The 21,414-nt window shown below is 34.7% G+C and overlaps 1 long non-coding RNA gene across 4 annotated transcripts; it reads right to left on the minus strand.

The window, feature by feature from the left end:
* Positions 1 to 3,354: 3,354 nt before the first annotated feature.
* Positions 3,355 to 20,799, minus strand: LOC129927753 (uncharacterized). 4 transcript variants are annotated; one of them, XR_008779386.1, is made up of 11 exons: positions 20,051 to 20,799; positions 11,140 to 11,297; positions 10,790 to 10,862; positions 10,571 to 10,679; positions 9,743 to 9,835; positions 9,397 to 9,510; positions 6,947 to 7,101; positions 5,904 to 6,090; positions 4,939 to 5,187; positions 3,688 to 3,754; positions 3,355 to 3,484 (listed from the first exon to the last, which is right to left on the minus strand). It is a non-coding gene; the product is annotated as an uncharacterized LOC129927753 (long non-coding RNA). The 4 variants fall into 4 exon arrangements; XR_008779383.1 differs by lacking the exon at positions 20,051 to 20,799 and adding an exon at positions 19,573 to 19,650; XR_008779385.1 differs by lacking the exon at positions 20,051 to 20,799 and adding an exon at positions 19,455 to 19,548.
* Positions 20,800 to 21,414: the final 615 nt, after the last annotated feature.

Consider the following 21,414-nt stretch of genomic DNA (forward strand, 5'->3'; position numbering starts at 1 on the left):
GGGTGTGCAACAAATAAGTGTGCAAACTTTTTCTCACAGTGAGTTGATATAAGCTTTAACAAAAATAAACCTATTTATGAAGTCAGATGTCATATTTTATCTTGAGATGTCGGTAATGATTAATCATTTTGTAATTGATAGAATTATCTTTAAAAATGGTGTTAACCTGAGTGGCTTGTAATTGTTTATTAAAAGTAACCAATGGTTCCAATGTAGCTATTTGTAACTTTAAAGAGAAGCCTTTAAGAAAAATAAGAACCATAAATTTTTTTGACAATCTTATTTGTTGTGTGTGTCTTGGAAACTATTTCGTGTAATTGCTTTGCTTTATTATGGATGTAAAAATTAATATTGTTACGATTCTCTCTCCTAATCAGGCCTTCTGTAAACACTGCTAAACACAACACAACAAGAACTTGACTACAAGAGCTCCACAATAATCTGGTACTTTAATAATGGTCAAATCAAACAGCCAATACGACACAATTGGCAACACAATCAACTGCTACAACGTTAGACTGTATATCATTGTACTAAACTCATAACTCTACTGTCTCTTCCTGGACTCGTACGTTTCACTGGAGGACTGCACCAGGACCGACTTCATGGCTGACTAACAGTGCCGGTCTCAACGCTCTCCGGTCTTGAACTGTCGCTTTCTTACACACTGTGTCTCTCGTCCACGCAGGCTTTCGATCACATGACCATAACATTGGTCATATTTGCGTGTCATCGTAGTACTGTCCCTTGCCTGAGTTCACTTGTGTCAAGTGAACCTACAGTTAACCCTTTCGCGCCGCCAATAGGGTTACAACATGATATAGTATTCAATTAAGCTTAAAAATGTGACAATGTGAACTAATACAGTGATGGTCAATACTGTTGTTGTGTATTAAATAATAGTTTAATTGCTTTTAGTTAGTTACAATGCTATTAATATTATAAGGCATTTTTTTTTAATTTTTGTTTTTAATATTTAATGGTAGGCCTTTATTTGCTACAGTGTAGCAAATATACTGCATACTAAAAGTATTCCTACTAGTAAATTATGTAATTTGTTGAATGCTATTAAAGAGCTTCCATATAAAATATGTCTTAACATAATTCTTTAGTTTTTATTTCATAATACTATTACTACTATTAATAATAACACCTTTATTATCCATTCAGAAAATGCCTTTACTTTAACTCTGTGAAAAATAGTTACATGAACAATCCCATTAAAAAAAACAAATTATCTACATTGGATTCTAAAAAAATAAATTATACTCGCTATAGCTCTAAAAATATTTCACTTAGTTTTTTTTTTACACTGACCAATTAAGGTGTAAAATAATATACAATGCAGTACTAAAAAAGACATTGTTATCTTGGCGTAAATAGGGCTGCTTCATTGAAGGATGTCTTTACTGCTAACTGTTGATCATTGTGCAGGCCATATGACACACTGCTTATTAACTAAAGTGTGCTCCCAGATTCTGCAGGCTTTTCAGGACTTTGCTTATTTATCGTACAATAGTAGATCATTAGCGGAACTAAGAACACTGATCTGGAAGCAGTCAGAAACTTGTTCTATATCAGCAGCATGTACATTCCTTTGATTTAAAAAAAAAAAAAAAAAGGTGATAGGGTTAGGATAAATTGCATTGCAAATAAAAATTACATTTTAAAATGCAAAATATAAAAAGTATAATGCAGAAGTTAAATAAATATAAATGATGGTATCCATATCTTGAGTCCACTTCTCCATTAATGTTTTGTCAGCTACCCTTATGAAACTTTAAACTGCATCCTCTTTGAATGTCATCTACAAGACAAAGATGATAGTGCCTAACATTTGGTTTGGCAGTTTTTTGGATAGCAGTCAATCTTGGTACTGATGCCAAGGTGGCTGGCTGATGACATTTCTCATCATAAACTATTAGCTGGTTCAACATTGTTTTTTTTAAATACATTGACAAAGTTTAGTTTGTCTTTCCATTTTTCTCTTTTCTAGAAGTCAGCATATTTTTATATTTCTATAAGTATGAGGGAAGAGGCTTCTGCCAATGACACATCTTTTTGGAGACAGCTTGCTACCCAATGTGCCAGAGGGGGAGGATCTAAGTCTAAAAGTATGTCCCTTGTGTCGGTGGGCTGAAATCAATCACAACTGAAATTTAATGTCTAGCTTTGTTTTAAAAACAAATTATTTCATATAAAACTTTTGAGGAGTACACATATTGGGGCCAAGAATAGTATAAGAATAAGTATGAGGGAAGAGGCTTCTGCCAATGACACATCTTTTTGGAGACAGCTTGCTACCCAATGTGCCAGAGGGGGAGGATCTAAGTCTAAAAGTATGTCCCTTGTGTCGGTGGGCTGAAATCAATCACAACTGAAATTTAATGTCTAGCTTTGTTTTAAAACAAATTATTTCATATAAAACTTTTGAGGAGTACACATATTGGGGCCAAGAATATGGACTGATTTGGAAGGGTGGCTAACTTGGAGCAGTCTTCATATACACAGGAGCACCTGGCTGATGATATTGATGATAAAATAAGTTAGTTTGGGATTATCTGTGATAACAATCAGCCAACTTTTTGAGAAGAATACTGAAATTATTACGGTATAAACCTTATTCATTGAGCCAAAATATCAAACTACAGCCTATGGGAAACAAAAAGGTAAACAGAGATAGAACAAGAAATCAAATGAGGCACATGGGGATGCATTGGGCACACAATGTGAAGAACAAGCAGACAACATTGCAAGACTGGACTGGAACCCAGAGAGGAAGAGAAAGTCTGGTAGACCCATGCAAACTGTCACTGATGAATGTGTGTATGTATGTATAATCTATTTTTACAATCTGCGTGAATGACCGTAAGTGTGTTGGTTGTTAGACAGAGACCAGCATGTGTGATATGCAGTAAAGCTGATTAAAGTTTATGTGTTTGATCTAGTGCTTTCATTGTTTTATTTCGTTAACTAGAACTGAACCAGGGACACCTAGACGTATCGAGAACTAAGGTAGATTCTATAGAGTTATTATTATAAATATAATAAGGAATCTGTGACACAAACATAGATCAAACCTGCAGACCAAGAAGGAAAGTTGGCAGGATGGAAATGGATGGGGAATAGCCCAGAACAGAGTCAGAATGTAAAGCACAGATGCGGCTCTATCTAATTTCTTATGTTGCCTATTTTTTTTTATTATGCATTCATTCAAAGATAGAAAGTTCTATTTAAAATAGCTATACCATAACCGTAGGCCACAGAAACAGAGATAACTTTATATCATTTGCCCTTTGGACCACAAGGTCTGAAAGGGAAACTATATCATAATGCTTTAAAAAATCTACTTGCCATGAAGAAGAATAAAAACAGGCCATCTTTGCTGCAGTTCTTTGTTTTCTATCTGTTCCTAAAATATAGTTTCATTAAACTGTGTGCAGCTCCTAATTCTTGATCACCAGGAAATTCTCTGCATCATTATCTGAAAAACATTTACAATTAAATGACCTAGACAAAGAAGATTAGTGTAGACACTGGAACTGAAAGCTATTTTTTTATATAGTTTAATCAAATTAGCACTTAAAAAGAAAGTTTTAGTAAAAAAAAAAATAATTAGAAAGTTATCTTAATTTCCTGAATTAACCTGTAAGTTTTAGCTAACCTATTATGTATTATCATATTCACCTATCCCTTAGTTGTTTGACCATTGGGGCACCACACAAGATCTATTGGCCATATTTTCCATTCCTGTCTGTAATATTATCCAAAAGAAAAAAAATTTGATGTAGACTTTAAGTTTTGCCTGTAACTCATAGGAGATTATTTCATTAGTCTATAAGCTGATCTAATTTAGAGAACTTGGTCTGCATCTTGATCAGAACAATTGTTAATGAGATAATGAAGGGATTCAGCTGACAAATAAAAGATAATGTGTTTAAAGTCTTAGTGATAGGGGAATTCATGCTAAACTAGTTTGGACACAACTGAATATATCAAGCTCTAGAAATCTTATAAGAAGAGAAATATACCATATATATATATAGAAGTATATATAATTACAAAAATATGTGGACAATGTGTGACATGCCAGATCTACAGACTAGCTGGATTTCACTAAAGCTGCACCATGTAACAATATATATAGAATCTTAAATTCTACCAAGTCTTGGTTTTACTGACAACCAGTCGACAAATGCAGTTAACAATAATTAAACCTGTAGCTTGTCTTTATTAAATTCAAAAGAGCATTTTGGCCCACTTCAAATACCTAGGAGCTATTGTCTCAGATGAGGGAACGAAACCTAAACTACTGACAGTCCACAGCAGCCCTTTCAAAACTTAAAATAATATGGAAAGACAATGGAATTGAGATGCTACAGAAGAATCCTAGGTATTACAACAGAAGAATCCTAGGTATTACATTCAGAGACCGCATCACAAACCAAGAGATTAAAGACAGGGTTACTGCAGTGATTGGACCCCATGATGACCTGCTAACTATCATAAGAAAATGCAAGCTTAAAATCTATGGCCATATTACAAGATCTTCAGGGCTCACAAAGAACTTCCTTCAGGGAACAGTACCAGGAAAAAGAAGAAGAGGCAGACAGAGAAATTGATGGGAGGATAACATAAAAGAATGAACAGGCCTGCCATTGAAAGAGGTTCTAAGGCAAAAGACAGAGCGGAATGGAGAAAAATGGTCGACGAGTCTTGCATGGTGTCCCAATGGTCCAATAGACTAAGGGATAGGTAAAGGTAATGTAATGCATAGAGCACTTTGACACATAAGAAATGTAAAGTCTAATTATTTATGTAGTTTTGTTTACCCAGAAAGTGGTTCAAAGAAGCATCAATGTTTTGGATAACTAAAGAAGTCTTTAATAAAAATAACTTGCTATTGACATGGTAGTTATCAGATGTCAAAGGTTTCACCTGCTGTTCAGTGCTTGTATTGATTTGATCTTCCAGAAAGATTCTTTAATGACTCCTTGATTCCACCGAGGACTAGTACTGTAACTCTAGTGTTGAAAACTGTCCTCACGTGAGCTGGCTGCCTGGTCATGCGGTTTGCACGCTGGACTGTCGTTCAGATTTATCGATGGTCCAGGGTTCAAACCCTGCCAGCTCCCATCCCCCGTCGTCCTGCGGGAGGTTTGGACTAGGAAGTAATTATCTTCAACTCTGAAGGAACATCCGAAACATGTAAAACATTTTACAAACATTTTACAACAAGCTTCACTCTTTGGTTCAAACTATAACATTATAAATAAACTTACATCAGATTAGTACATTTTCCTTAAATGAACTTTTATTTATACTTAATACTACTTCTTCTTTCTAGCCAGCTTTTTGCTGCTGAGCCCTTGAGCTCTTTTGCAGACTGTGCCAAGAAAAATCGTGCTTTGTTGTCTTCAGTTGTTCAGCACTGCCATACAGGGTGTTGGTTTGAAATGGTAGTAGGGTCTGCCTAAGGTGGATTAGGAAGGGGCATTCAAAGAGGATGTGTTTTACAGTTTCATAAGGGTGGGTGCAGTGGCTACAAAGAGGTAGGGGAGTGGGATTTATCTTGTTAAGATGGTAATTTAACAGAGGTGTTTGTCCTGTTCTTAGTTGGAAGGTTGTAGATTGCTCTTTGCAGGGGAGGAAGTTAATATTGTTCAGTTAGTTTGGAATGGTCATTTCTTTGTACATGGCTCTGCCTGTGTTTCCTGATGCCCATTGGCAGAACCACTCCTCTTTGTGACTGTTGACTAACATTGATCTTAGGGTGAGAGTTAACTGGTTGTTCCATAGTGATCCTGCCATACTTACTTTAAAAAGCTTAATGGAGTTTTATTAAAATCATTTATTGAAATATCTCTTAAATTGCACATAATAAAAAAAAAGAAGCCACTAACTAGTTGTCATGTTACTGCTTAGATTAATAGTTTGAATAGAGATTGTTGGATTTTGATAAGAATTATTGTTTTAGAGATTCCTTTTATCTCCATCGCTAATCTTAACTTTGTTCTCTATTGAATCGGGAGCAAAACAAACTATGGACTCTCTTCCACTCTATTTTCTCATTTTACTGGCATCATGTCCCTGGGGAAATTTAAAAAAAAAAAATTAATTTCAGCTCAATCTCAATGATCAAGGTCAATATATGAAAAAAAATCCCCCTGGTCCTAATCCAATGATTCCCATGTTCATTTCATCAAAATCTATCAAATACTTTCAAGTCTTTGAAGTAGTAGTAAAAATTCTACTTGGTCATTGGAGATAATTACAAGATTCCCATTGTTATTTCTGTGCTGTCAGATTATTACCATTGTCAAAAGTATTCATTATATTCATCTAGATTATAATAAAATGATGACATGCAAAATGTTTTCAGAGTTGAAGATAATTACTTCCTAGTCCAAACCTCCTGCAGGAGGATGGGGAATGGGAGCGGGCAGGGTTTGAACCCAGGATCATCGATAAATCTGAATGACAGTCCAGCGTGCAAACCACACGACTAGGCAGACCATCCTGGTGTTTTAAGGTGTCATAAATAATACTGCTAGTGATAATTAGTTGCTAATACAAAATAATATTTTCCTTAGCAGCATTTTCAAAATATTCAAAAAACCTTTGGATGCTATTTGTTGATGCAATTTTGATATGTGACTCCAAAAAGCTAACCCAATCTTAAATGTATTCTTAAGTTATACTAAGTTATATGTAGAGGGCTGCCTGGTTGTGTGGTATGTGCTCTGGGCTGTCATCATGATAATTACAAGTTTGAACTCTACCCGCTGCCATCCTCCAAGTCCTGTGGGAGGTTTGGACTTGAATGTAATAATCTTCATTTCTAAAGGAAGTTTCAAAACAAAACAAGGGAGTCACAAATTAATGTTAATTAATGCTAAAAAAAATGAATGAATTAAAAATAAGAAAAATAAATAAATTTTATTACAAAAATGTTTAGTCTCCCTGTAAACATATCATGGAGAATTGAGTGACAAGAATTGAATGCTAACTTTGAACACACTCCATTTGACTTTTGTTCCCCATTGAAGTCTCTGTGTGGTTTCCTCCATCCCAAAATTGTCTTCATGTAGTTCATGTCTCCTGTTGAAAAACCATTTCTTCAGTTTGTAAAATAACATATACACAATTCCTATGATTTCATCATTGTAAAACTAACCTACACTCCATAATATTATGTAATGTCTATATCTCTAGATAGGTTGGCATGTGAGTTTATGTTAGAAAGATGATCATCATGATCATGTTAGTTGGCAGTTAGGAATTGTCAGAAAACTCTTCACTTGAAAAACTAATCTCTATTAGAGGTCATAGTTCAGAGTACAAAAAGGGACAGGGCTAAGACTTTGATAATTGTCATAAGCAAACAGTTAAAGTATACTATCCACTTCAATGAGGCCATGAGATGGTTTACATTTATATTTCTGAAATTTAAAAAAATGTATGCTGTTCATGATTTTTAACATTTTTATTATAGTATAAATAAACTAAACAAAGCTTGTAAAGTGGGCTTAAACTATAAATCTAGGTAGAACCCAGGTCATTTATGTAAATTAGAAACACAGGTTGACCTTGAACTGTTCTTTAAGGTACACATGAGTTAGCTTGGTAATGATTTGGACTCATTATTATTATAGTTTATTCTACAACTATTTTCAAAATCCTGGATCCATTGGTGTAATGGACAGGTAAAGTCAATTGTTTAATTTTGTAAGCAAACTATGGTGGTGAACTTTGTCAAAATGCCTTAGAGAAGTCAAAATAAAATGATGTTTGCTCACTATTATCTAAGTCTTTGAAAAGTCATCAATTAGACCTATTAAGAGTTACACATGACCTAGATTTCCTAAAACCATGTTGTCATAGAGTAAGGACATTATGTTAATCTAAGTAATTATGATGTTCATACACATTATGTGTTCTAGTATTTTACATGTGATGCTGATGAGTGATACTGGTCTGCAGTTTATCTACTTTGCTACTCTACCCTGATAATTTGATGCCCGAAAAAGCATTTTGAACACTGGTGCTAGTTCTTTGAGTAATCTAGCTTGAATACCATCAAATCCAAGTGGTTATTTGTTAGCTAATAGTTTTGGATCACTTTTCTTGTGTGTGTGTGTGTGTATCCTACTACAATCAAAGAGAGTAAAGTAACATTTTAAGATGATTATAAAATTTCAGCCACTTCCAAATACCATTTTTCACATATATTTCATATGAAGAAGATGGTGGAGCTCTAATGCTCATCTTCTGGAATTGCTGAATGAAGAAAGACTAAAAGACTTTATTTTCAAGCCTAAATTATGACATATCAAATGATGGGAAAAAAAACAAACTAAGACATACTCAGAGACGAAAAAATATTAATTAGTTGTAGGGAAATTTTCCCTCAGGATTCATTTACTAAATAGTATAGTGATGGCTGAATGTAATAAAAAAAATATGAATAAATTTAAAATATTTTTAGAAATCTTTGTAAATTATGATCACAGTCTCGGTTGACATTGCCTGTTATATGTTCACCTCGGGTTAAGAGGGTAAAAAGACACATGAAATTCCTGATGTAGAAACAGGAAGTAAGGACTAAATTGACTTTTAGTTCAGTCAGTAGTATCTTTTGGTCCAGTCTGCACGGTAGTGACTTAGAGAGTCAAGTAGTAACTTTGAGTTAAGTAGTATCTTTTGGGCAGTCGAAGCCAGTGGTCACTTGAGACAGTATATATATTTCTAGTAGATAATGTTCTGTAGTATTGAAGTATTTGCTACCCGAAGTGATGTGGACTTTACTTGTAGTCTATTCTGAAAACTTAACATGTTGAATATACATGATACTTCTGTTATGCGGATGTGATAATGTCTTGTATTGGATTATGTAACTGCCAAGGAGTGCAGTATAATTATTGTCATCAAATAAACTTTATATTTTGCCTGCCAAAGTGGATTTAAGTCAGTCTGTAATATCTATGTTTGTCATGTGTGACTCCAGGAAGCACAAACCCAGCATTCCATGACATTTGCATTAATAGTAACCAGTCTTACGTGTAATATTATAATACTACGTCAACACACACTTAATGCTGACATATGCATGGTTCTTAATTTGAAATAGATTTATGCATGAGTGCAAACTCTCAACCATAGTTAATGGCTTGTATAACATTTTTTTAAATGACTTTGCTATTTAATCCTCATTATTGTAAATTATTGCATTTAATATTCTTTTAAGTTTACTGTTTAGAGCTATCCTGATATTGTGTGAACTCATCTTTCAGGGGGCCCAGGCCTAACCCCAAGAGGTCTTTTAATATGTAAAAACACAACCCTAACACTAAGCATATCCTTGCAATGTTTGTTTAGGTCTTTATCACAACTCACCCTAGCCCTAGAGTGTTCATGGTAGTGAGATCTTCTTCTACAGAAATGGATCTTTATTGTTGTCTGACATCATAGATATTATTCCTTTATTGACTGGATGTGATGGAACAGACCCTGAGTAATACAATGAAGAATGATTAGGACTTACTTCTGGTTTCTGAACAGTGATTATCAATAAATTTTTAACACTTTCATATATTTTTTTCATTCAAGTAAGGTTAACCCAATTAAGAAAGCCTAATGAACTTTTTTTTTTGTAACAAAGTTCTAGAATAACTGCATAACTTCACCTCTGGCACTGCCTTAATGATTTTAACTTCTTTACAGAGAGCAACAAGGTATTTACCTTGGAGTTTTTGTCTCAGATGAAGAAACCAAAACCGGAACTACTGGCCAGAATTGCCTAGACAACAGCAGCACTTGCAAAACTCAAAACAATCTGGACAGACAAAGGCATAGCCCTTGACACTAAAATCAGACTGATGTTGTTACGGCCACATTCCTTATATGAATGCGAATATTGGATGCTGACTGCAGATCTAGAGAAAGGGATCCTAGCAATGGAGCTAAGATGCTACAGAAAGATCTTCAGTATCACCTAACTTATCTTATCTTATATGATGACCTGCTAACCACTGTCAAAAAAAAGTAAACTCAAACTCTATGGCCAGGTCTTCCCCGCCCGCTAAGACTTTCCTTCAGGAAAAAAATACCAGAAAAAGAAGAAAACGGAAGACAGAGGAAGCGATGGGAAGACATCAAAGAATGGACAGGCATGTCATGGAATGAAATTCTATCCAAAGCAAAGGACAGAGAGGAATGGAGAAAGACATTTGACAGATCTTGTTAGGTGTCCCAATGGTTGAACAGACTAAGGGGTAGGTGAAGGTGATGAAGAGAACACACAACTCAATACTTTGAGCATCAAGCCATTGATCTCTTCAAATTGTCTCAAAAATTGAAATGATGCTTTTTTGTAATATAATCACTGATTCACACACATTTACTCACATAACTAAGTAGCTTTTGTTTACCCATCTTACTATCATTATTGTTTTAAAAAGATACAAATTATTTTGTTTTCTATACATACATTCCTATTTCTTAGGCAAACTTTTGCATTTATAAAACAATTATTTTTTAGATAGACATAATAAAAGACAGACAAACATACCCATACATGTTTAGCCAGCAGAAAAACATCTTTCTCTATAATTCTAGTCTGGCTGCAAGTCATTCATACATTGAGTATAGTTGATAGATAACTTTAGTGTCTTGTAAATCTGTGCATAGCAAACAAACAAAAAATATTTGTAGAATCATAGTAGTTACACATAAACTCGATTTTTTAACTGAGTAAAGTAGGATTTAATTTGTAGAATTCAAAGTATACCATCTTGATCCTTTCTCTTTCTCCTCAAACTTCATTTTGTGTACATATCTGAGGGCATGTGATGCATGATTACCTGATTAGGGAATAAATTCAAAAGATAACATTGCAATGTCTGTGAAGATTTACCATTTCTAAATACAACAGCAAACATTCATCTTAAAAAATATTATGGTGTTAATTTCTATAAACAATATTTAGACAAAATACAAAAAATATTCAAATAAAGTTAAGTTTCTATGTAGTGAGTGGATGCTTTACCCACTAAATGTTTATTTGACATAGTCTCCATGTTCAATTAAAATTTTATTTACCAACAGTGCTATTTTAGTAACAGTAATAAACAAACTTACCAATTGATAAGAAATACATTCCTGAGACCTCGAAATAGTCTCACCACAGCTATAGGTGTTGGAATGATATCAAAAGGTATTGAGAGTGTTGTCCCTTGCTCTATGAAAGAAATCCAAAGCTTGCCTCTGGCAAACTTCCACACACAGTCTTCACTTTTCTGAAAAACGTACAACTTAGTAAATAGATGGCAACATAATGGAGAAAATGCAACAATCAATAATCTGTTTATTAACTTAAAACTTTAAAAGGGGCATCAGTATTGGAGCTGACCTGCTAACTATAGTAAAAAAACATAAGCTAAAAATCTATGGCCACCTTACAAGGTCTTAGGGGCCCGCAAGGACTATGTGGTCAAGACATTTTCAAAATAGTTATAAGGCGAAAAAAATATGAATTGATCAAAATCAATCTTAACGAGAATAAAATAGAACCACTCATTGGTCGGCATTCTATTTTTATGTCAGTGTAACTCTTATTCTTTGATAATTTTTGTTTAGATGCAAGAGCGTTCAATGACAACTTGAATTATAGACCTGAATGGGTTCCACTTTAGATTTTTCAGAATGTGGTGACTGATAGTGACATGCAGATGGTGGTGACTGATAGTACCATTAATGCAGATGGTGGTGACTGACAACTCCATTCAAACAGATGGTGGTGACTTATAGCACCATTCATGCATATGGTGGTGACTGATAGTACCATTCATATAGATGGTGGTGACTGATAGTACCATTCAAACAGATGGTGGTGACTGATAGTATCATTCATACAGATAGTGGTGACTGATATTACCATTCATTCAAATGGTGGTGACTGATAGTACCATTCATTCAGAATGTGGTGACTGATAGTGACATGCAGATGGTGGTGACTGATAGTACCATTCATTCAGAATGTGGTGACTGATAGTGACATGCAGATGGTGGTGACTGATAGTACCATTAATGCAGATGGTGGTGACTGACAACTCCATTCAAACAGATGGTGGTGACTTATAGCACCATTCATGCATATGGTGGTGACTGATAGTACCATTCATATAGTATTATTCATGGACATGGTGGTGACTGATATTACCATTCATTCAAATGGTGGTGACTGATAGTACCATTAATGCAGATGGTGGTGACTGACAACTCCATTCAAACAGATGGTGGTGACCTATAGCACCATTCATGCATATGGTGGTGACTGATAGTACCATTAATGCAGATGGTGGTGACTGACAACTCCATTCAAACAGATGGTGGTGACTTATAGCACCATTCATGCATATGGTGGTGACTGATAGTACCATTCATTGACAATGTGGTGACTGATAGTGACATGCAGATGGTGGTGACTAATAGTATCATAATGCAGATGGCGGTGACTGACAACTCCATTCAAACAGATGGTGGTGACTTATAGCACCATTCATGCATATGGTGGTGACTGACAGTACCATTCTTAGCAATTATACATTAAACACTGAACCACACAGATGGTGGTGACTGATAGTACCATTCATACAGATGTTGTTGACTGATAGTATCATTCATACAGATGGTGGTGACTTAAATCACCATTCATATAGATGGTGGTGACTAATAGTACCATTCACACAGATGGTGGTGACTGATAGTACCATTAATGCAGATGGTGGTGACTGACAACTCCATTCAAACAGATGGTGGTGACTTATAGCACCATTCATGCATATGGTGGTGACTGATAGTACCATTCATATAGTATTATTCATGCACATGGTGGTGACTGATATTACCATTCATTCAAATGGTGGTGACTGATAGTACCATTAATGCAGATGGTGGTGACTGACAACTCCATTCAAACAGATGGTGGTGACCTATAGCACCATTCATGCATATGGTGGTGACTGATAGTACCATTCATATAGATGGTGGTGACTGATAGTACCATTAATGCAGATGGTGGTGACTGACAACTCCATTCAAACAGATGGTGGTGACCTATAGCACCATTCATGCATATGGTGGTGACTGATAGTACCATTCATATAGATGGTGGTGACTGATAGTACCATTCAAACAGATGGTGGTGACTGATAGTATCATTCATACATATGGTGGTGACTGATATTACCATTCATTCAAATGGTGGTGACTGATAGTACCATTCATTCAGAATGTGGTGACTGATAGTGACATGCAGATGGTGGTGACTGATAGTACCATTAATGCAGATGGTGGTGACTGACAACTCCATTCAAACAGATGGTGGTGACTTATAGCACCATTCATGCATATGGTGGTGACTGATAGTACCATTCATATAGTATTATTCATGCAGATGGTGGTGACTGATATTAACATTCATTCAAATGGTGGTGACTGATAGTACCATTAATGCAGATGGTGGTGACTGACAACTCCATTCAAACAGATGGTGGTGACCTATAGCACCATTCATGCATATGGTGGTGACTGATAGTACCATTCATATAGATGGTGGTGACTGATAGTACCATTCAAACAGATGGTGGTGACTGATAGTATCATTCATACAGATGGTGGTGACTGATATTACCATTTATTCAAATGGTGGTGACTGATAGTACCAATCATTCAGAATGTGGTGACTGATAGTGACATGCAGATGGTGGTGACTGATAGTACCATTAATGCAGATGGTGGTGACTGATAGTACCATTCATATAGTATTATTCATGCAGATGGTGGTGACTGATATTACCATTCATTCAAATTGTGGTGACTGATAGTACCATTAATGCAGATGGTGGTGACTGACAACTCCATTCAAACAGATGGTGGTGACCTATAGCACCATTCATGCATATGGTGGTGACTGATAGTACCATTCATATAGATGGTGGTGACTGATAGTACCATTAATGCAGATGGTGGTGACTGACAACTCCATTCAAACAGATGGTGGTGACTTATAGCACCATTCATGCATATGGTGGTGACTGATAGTACCATTCATTGACAATGTGGTGACTGATAGTGACATGCAGATGGTGGTGACTAATAGTATCATAATGCAGATGGCGGTGACTGACAACTCCATTCAAACAGATGGTGGTGACTTATAGCACCATTCATGCATATGGTGGTGACTGACAGTACCATTCTTAGCAATTATACATTAAACACTGAACCACACAGATGGTGGTGACTGATAGTACCATTCATACAGATGTTGTTGACTGATAGTATCATTCATACAGATGGTGGTGACTTAAATCACCATTCATATAGATGGTGGTGACTAATAGTACCATTCACACAGATGGTGGTGACTAATAGTACCATTCACACAGATGGTGGTGACTTAAATCACCATTTATATAGATGGTGGTGACTAATAGTACCATTCACAAAGATGGTGGTGACTGAGCATGGAATGGGTTGCCTGAGCCAACCAAGAAAACCAATGACTTGTCAGAATTTAAGTCATTGGTTAACATGCATGACTAGATGCATGATGCATAGGATGTAATCATCATTTCTATATTTTATATTTGGATTCATTAATTCATGTATTGTCATTGACAAGGAATATATGTTTAAAATTTCAACTTGATCCGTGAAAAGGAAATGGGAGACAGACACAGACCAAGTGAGCTAAGCTTTTAAAAAAGTCCTAAATTCTGTTAAAAGAATCCAAAGAAGCTAACAAATGAACTGTCTTTATTTCATGTCTAACTCTAGTCTTTGTTTTTATGATGATGTTATTGTCACTATAAAAAACCTAATACGCAAAACAAAATGAATCTTAACATTTTTTTACAGGCCTAATTCCATATTGTAAAGTAGCAAATCCTAATAATGTTAATAATGTATAGCCTAAAAGTACTTAGAGTTGTTCTAGTGTGCACACACGTTTTAATAATTGTAATTTTTTAGTTAATTTAATGATATATTTATTCTAATTGTTCATCTTTCCTTTCAACTAACAAAGGAATTCCTAAAACACAAAGTTGTAAGATCTCATGTAGCATAAATTTCTTAAGATGAAATCAAAGTTTCAAGCCATAAGTTTTCTATAATGTTTATGGGCTAGCTGATCAAACCATTACAGGCTAGAAATATAGAATAGAAAATAGAAATATTTGCCAATGCTTTGCAACCACAGGAAAAAAAAATTATACAAGTTGAGGACAATAAATATTTTTTGACCTAAAGTTAGCTTTCTTGGGCTATTTTAAAAACTAATTTGAAGTATACAATTAAAAAATTACTTAATGTTTACTTCCTTTTTAGAGCTCTATGTCAAGCAAGCAACTTACAATTACTGGTTAATTGAAAACTTATGAATGGGTTAATTAGAACTAGCTGCAGTGTGTTAAGGTGCTTAGTTCTATTAACTTCTTAACGGTGAAGATCACACTTCATAAAGCAATTCCAGTATTATATTAATGATAGATTGTAGAATATTAACATTCTGAAATGAAGCTTCCCAATCAAACTGTATAAAGGCAGATTAAATAAATACAATCTATATCTAGTCATACACAAAATACATTGAAGTGACAGTAATAAAGTCTAAACTATACAAAAGATTAGATACAGAAAACAGCAAGGCTCTTAAAAATGGTACCTCAATTCCTGTATAATAGAACACAGTAAACCAAGTGTCCCTCTTATTTAATTATATAGGTTACATACGTTTATTCAAAAAATAGATAATTATGTCTTTCTAATTATGAATTTCATGTGTCAGTCTAGTCATGCATGTTAATCAGTGACTTAAACTCTGCTAAGTAATTGTTTTTCCCAGCTGATTCATGAAACGAACTACACGCTCATTTAAACTATACTATTCTTAACAACACTCTTCATATAGCTATTTCTACAAGAGAGGTCATTAGTACTATCAAAGCAAAGATGGACTGGCTTAATGGGCATTCTGGCAAATGTTCAAATGCCTGATGGGTAGACACTACAACTGGACCAGTGGACCACTGAATAGGCCCTTTGAATGATATTAAGGCCTGTTTAAGTTTTTAATATTTTTTGTAAAAGGTGTCCTTTTACCTTTTTAAAGATCTTTTTATAAAATGTACAGTGTATACTAGCCTTATACACATTTTTGATAATGATAGAATGGATTATATGATATAATATGTGGCCTAAATTCAAAATATTAGGTGCATATAAGGACTGTAGTGCATCTTACGGCAAGGTGCAGGGCATAGTAGGCCTATTATTTTCGGTATTGTACTGTACTACAGTTCAGTGACTGTACTGTTAATAAAGTACAATACATTTTAATCAAACATTTAGAAAAAAATCTAGTCTTGATAAAAAAAAAAGCAATTACTTTTGTGATTTAATAACTCATATCTTCGGTCTACGTCTACGTTATTATTTAAATTTAGACTATTTATTATACTAGATCTAGACAATCTTACTCAATCTAGTAACTAGTCTAGATCTAGATCTAATTCTAATCAAGTCTAATGTTTTGTTATTTCAATGAAATCAATGCAATGATGTAAAATCATAAAGAATCTACACACAAAAAGTACAATAATCAAGTTATATTTAATACTGGTACTTTTCATTTGTTGAACAAAAGAACGTCATTTAACCTCGTTCTTCTTTTGACATAGATTCTATCTAAAAAAGGAAAGAAAATACAATCATAACAATGTGAGCCACCATAGTCCATATTGATGCTTTTACCGTTGTCAACAATAATATTACGGTGTATAAGCAAAAAGTCCCCTGAGAAATGTTGAGAATGCTGTACAACTATAAACCTAGATCTAGAACAGGGGTTCTTAACCTGTGGTCGCGACCCTTTTGGACGTCAAATGACCATTTCACAGGGTTGCCTAAGACCATCAGAAAATTGGATTGGGGGGGGGGGGATTTATAATTTTTATCGCTAGTTTTTTTTGTTCTTATGTGTTGTAACATTTTTGTACCACAGTGGATATAGATTTATATTGCAAATTATAGAGATGGGACATTACTCAAATAGCATTATTACCAAATAAATTTAGAAACGATCGTCAAGTTTCAATTTTAAAAAAAAGTGGCGGTGACAAATATAATAATAAGGCTAGTCTTCGAGTCTGAATTTTAAGATTAGTGAGGAATGCAGTATTTCCCATGGCTGCGCAGTCCCAGCTGTGACCTACATATAACAAAGACATACCCTATATATTGCAAGACGATACAGAGGGTGCTTTTAGTGAATGTAACATCCTTGTTTGATAGTAGTTTGTTATTTTTATTTGTTCTTCTTTGTGTTTCTTTTTTTATATAATTGTCATTCAAAAATCGATGTTACAGACCACATCTTTGTTGTTGCAAAATATATTTTTCAAGAAATAAATTTACTGTCTATCAATGCATCGAAACACCATTGTGGGATCAAACATTTCTTTGGTGAAGATATAATCACATAGTGAAGAAAATTCAATTAATAAATACGCCATCGTATTATAGTCAATGGAAAAAAGTTCATTATGTAACAACTCATGAACACGGACTTGTAACAAAAGAAGGTTAATAAAATAAAAGAGAATGACGATTTTTTAATATTTTTTTTTTGCGGTATAGTTTTAGCAGAAACCCGATGCAACATTTGTAATGAAGTTCTCTCTGCCATATGTATTGAGGTCGAACAAACATCCGAACTTTGCCGATTATGACATACAGTGGTTTAGTTTAGATGGTTTAGACTCATATGGCAAGTACCATAATTGAAACATATCAGCCTATGAATCTTCTTGTTTGGTAGCTGTCAGAATCGCCAGAGTTCTGAAACCTCACACCACTACCAAGCAGTTATTGTCAGTGGCTAAAGATATGATTGGAGCCAAATTTATTAATAAATTTAGTGTAATTTGCATAAATAATGACACTATTTACAGGAGATTAGTTGACATGTCTTCTGATATTAAGGAAATGATATCTGCTTCTTTTACAATATTTAGCATCCAGCTTGATGAATCCACAGGCGTTGTAAATTGTTCACAATTACTAGTTCCGGTAAGATATACCAGTATACACAAAGGAGATTTTCAAAGATTAGTTTCAATGCAAAACTCTATAAACGACCTCTACAGCACCTGATGTAATTGACAAAGTTGGTTAAATTTGAAAAAGCAAAAGACTTCTTGGAAAAATAATTGTGGCATCTGAACAGATGGTGCTCTAAGTATGCTTGGATGTCGGTCTAGAGGTTCTATCTTTGGTATAGAATGAGTCCTCATAAGAATTCATCCTAATTCACTGTATGATTTATCGACATATATTAGCAACGTCAATAGCAATGCATCTAGCAATGCATCTAAATATTTCTCTTCAATGTCAATTACAGAATTCTGGATCAATTGTTTGCAGTCATATCTTCACAACATAAATAACATATATACACACACACATATATATATATCTTTAAATACAAACTATAAATTCTAAGCTTTTACTTTAATTACTATAATCTACATGTATGTTTGAACATTTCATTTTTTTATATATAATATTCACATAGATAGGCCTACCTACTACTACTATAGTCTATATTACTATATTAGTATAAATCAAACTTTGTAGCACCTATGTTAAAAGTTAACTCTATTTTAAATAAAAGATCTAATAGATCTATAAATATTTATTGGCTGACAGAGTAGTCAGTAGATCTTATCAAATATAGAGCTAATTAACTGGATCTTCTAACTCTTTGAGTACTTAGACTGATTTTTATACTAGAACTAGATAATCAAGAATGTCTAGTCTAGATCTAATCAAGATGTCATTTTAATTCTATAATAGTAAAAGAGTAGATCCTTCAATTTACACCTATCTATATCTAGGTCTAATAAACAAACTAGATCTAGAATCTAGATTCTAGTAAGTATTAAGTATTAGAGATCTAGACATACTCACAATAGTCTCTGAGTCTAAGTCTAGACTTTAACTTGTCTAGGAATAGAGTGCCACTAGAGTACTGCTAGAGCTACTAGTTAACTAGATATTATATTTTCTCTAGATTTAGTTAGGTCTAGCGGCAGTCTAGCCTAAACCTAAATCCAAATTACTTTAGATTTAGTTCTAGATCTAGATCTTGAAATTTGATCTAGGTCTAGACACTAATTTAGTAATGAAAGAAGACTAGCCCTAGCTAGAATCATCTACTTGATCTAGAGTCTTGCATTTTTAAAAATACGTTTTTTATAATTAGTCTAGATCTAAAATCTAGATTTAATTAGAGCTAGTCTAGACTTTAAAAGTAGAATATTGAATATTATTTATTTTTTTTAGATCTAGAATCTATATCTGATAATAGATTATAATAGATAATCTACTTTTGATCTACGCTGTAGAAATAGATCTAGATCTCTAGACTTGATTTAGCCTCTAGGTTTGGTTTCCTGGTTTCAATTTTTATGCCGGCAGATCAAACTTATTATAATTAGATCTTACTAAATTAGGCGTCTCAGGCCGGGGCCTTACTGATTTGTTTCTATATCATAAATTTTGTTTACGTTTTTGATAAAAAGCGAAAAATCGGAAAAAAGCGCATGCGCCGTAACTTAAGAATTGTAACTTCCTGTCTTTCTTTGAATTCGACTTATTAAGTTTTAGTTTGAAAGATCAAAACGTGAATGTGAAAAAAAAAAAAAAAAGTCCTATACCGAGCCGGCAATCAGTCGTACTGGCATTTGCCGGCAAGTTTTTTTTTTTTACTTCGATTTTGCCGGCATGCCGGATAGCTGGCGATCTTGCATCCATGACAATTTTTTTTGTTATGGTTGGGGGTCGCCTCCTAGTGAAAAGTTGTGTTAGGGGGTCGCGGAGCTAAAGAGGTTAAGAACCGCTGATCTAGAGTGAGAATATAGACTATATCTACTTCTGATAACTTAAACTCACTAAACCTGTAGCATAAAAATAAATGACAAACCTAGATCTAGTCAATTAATTGTTTCTTCTACAATAATAAGGCTTCTCTTCGAGTCCGAAGATTAACGAGGAATGCATATTTCCCGTGGCTATAATACGCATTTATTGTCAGCATAATCTAGACTACTATCTGACCTAGGTCAATATAAAGAATGACGAGCGCTATAAAACAAGTAGATCTAGATTTCCAAGGGTACGCTATTCTGCCTCAAAGTGGCACACTGGGTGGAAACGATTACTTAAGGAAGTAATTAGGCTAAATGAATAGCAAAACAAAACTCCTGTGGGAGTGTCCAAGGGAATGCGAGAGCTTTCCCATTGCACGGTGCGGAGTTGAAAGTTTCCACGTCCCTGTCGATAATCCATGTGCCGTTCCTCAAGGAACCGTTACAATAATGGCGAGTCCTGCACGGTTAGCTTGGTAAAACATAGGGAAATGGCGGGGTGTTCCCGGTTTGCTCGGCCTTCGGCCATGTATTCTAGTCCATGCGATCGGAAACAGCAATGTCTTACATAGGCATTGACTTGGACCTCTTTCAGACAGAACGGTTTGTTCAAGCAGGCTTCGGCTCAACTCTTTTGACAATCACAAGGATCTAGATTTCATTTTCTATACCCACACCATTCGGACACGCAAGTCAAATTGAATAAAGTTTTCGCCGCTCTTTGTAGATCTATCAAGATCTGTCAATGATGTCACAATTAAAATTCTACATTGTAAAATCATAGATTGTTTCTTGATTAAATTTGAATTAAGCTAAAGGCCTAAAAAAAAAACTCGTCTTTTTATATTTTTTATCAATTTATCATGTTCCGTCAAAATAATATTATGAAAGAAATTTTGAGAAATATTGAAATGAGCAGAGTAGTTAAGTAATCCTATCAGACCTTGTGGTCTATTTTGGGCTAATGTTGAAAAGGTTATATGTTTCTATGGCCGACGGTTAACTAGAATGTCATGTGGCCAGCACAACGATCAAGTTCTGCCATGTTACATGCTACATGTAATGCCCTCGAGGGGACAACTCTAGAATAGTTCTGCCATGTTACACGCTACATGTAATGTCCTCGAGGGGACAGCTCTAGAATGTTCTGCCATGTTACACGCTACATGTAATGCCCTCGAGGGGACAACTCTAGAATAGTTCTGCCATGTTACACGCTTCATGTAATGCCCTCGAGGGGACAACTCTAGAATAGTTCTGCCATGTTACACGCTACATGTAATGCCCTCGAGGGGACAACTCCAGAATAGTTCTGCCATGTTACACGCTACATGTAATGCCCTCGAGGTGACACCTCTAGAATAGTTCTGCCATGTTACACGCTACATGTAATGCCCTCGAGGGGACAACTCTAGAATGT

The sequence above is a fragment of the Biomphalaria glabrata genome, chromosome 8 (genome assembly GCF_947242115.1).
Source record: "Biomphalaria glabrata chromosome 8, xgBioGlab47.1, whole genome shotgun sequence".
NCBI lineage: Eukaryota > Metazoa > Mollusca > Gastropoda > Planorbidae > Biomphalaria > Biomphalaria glabrata.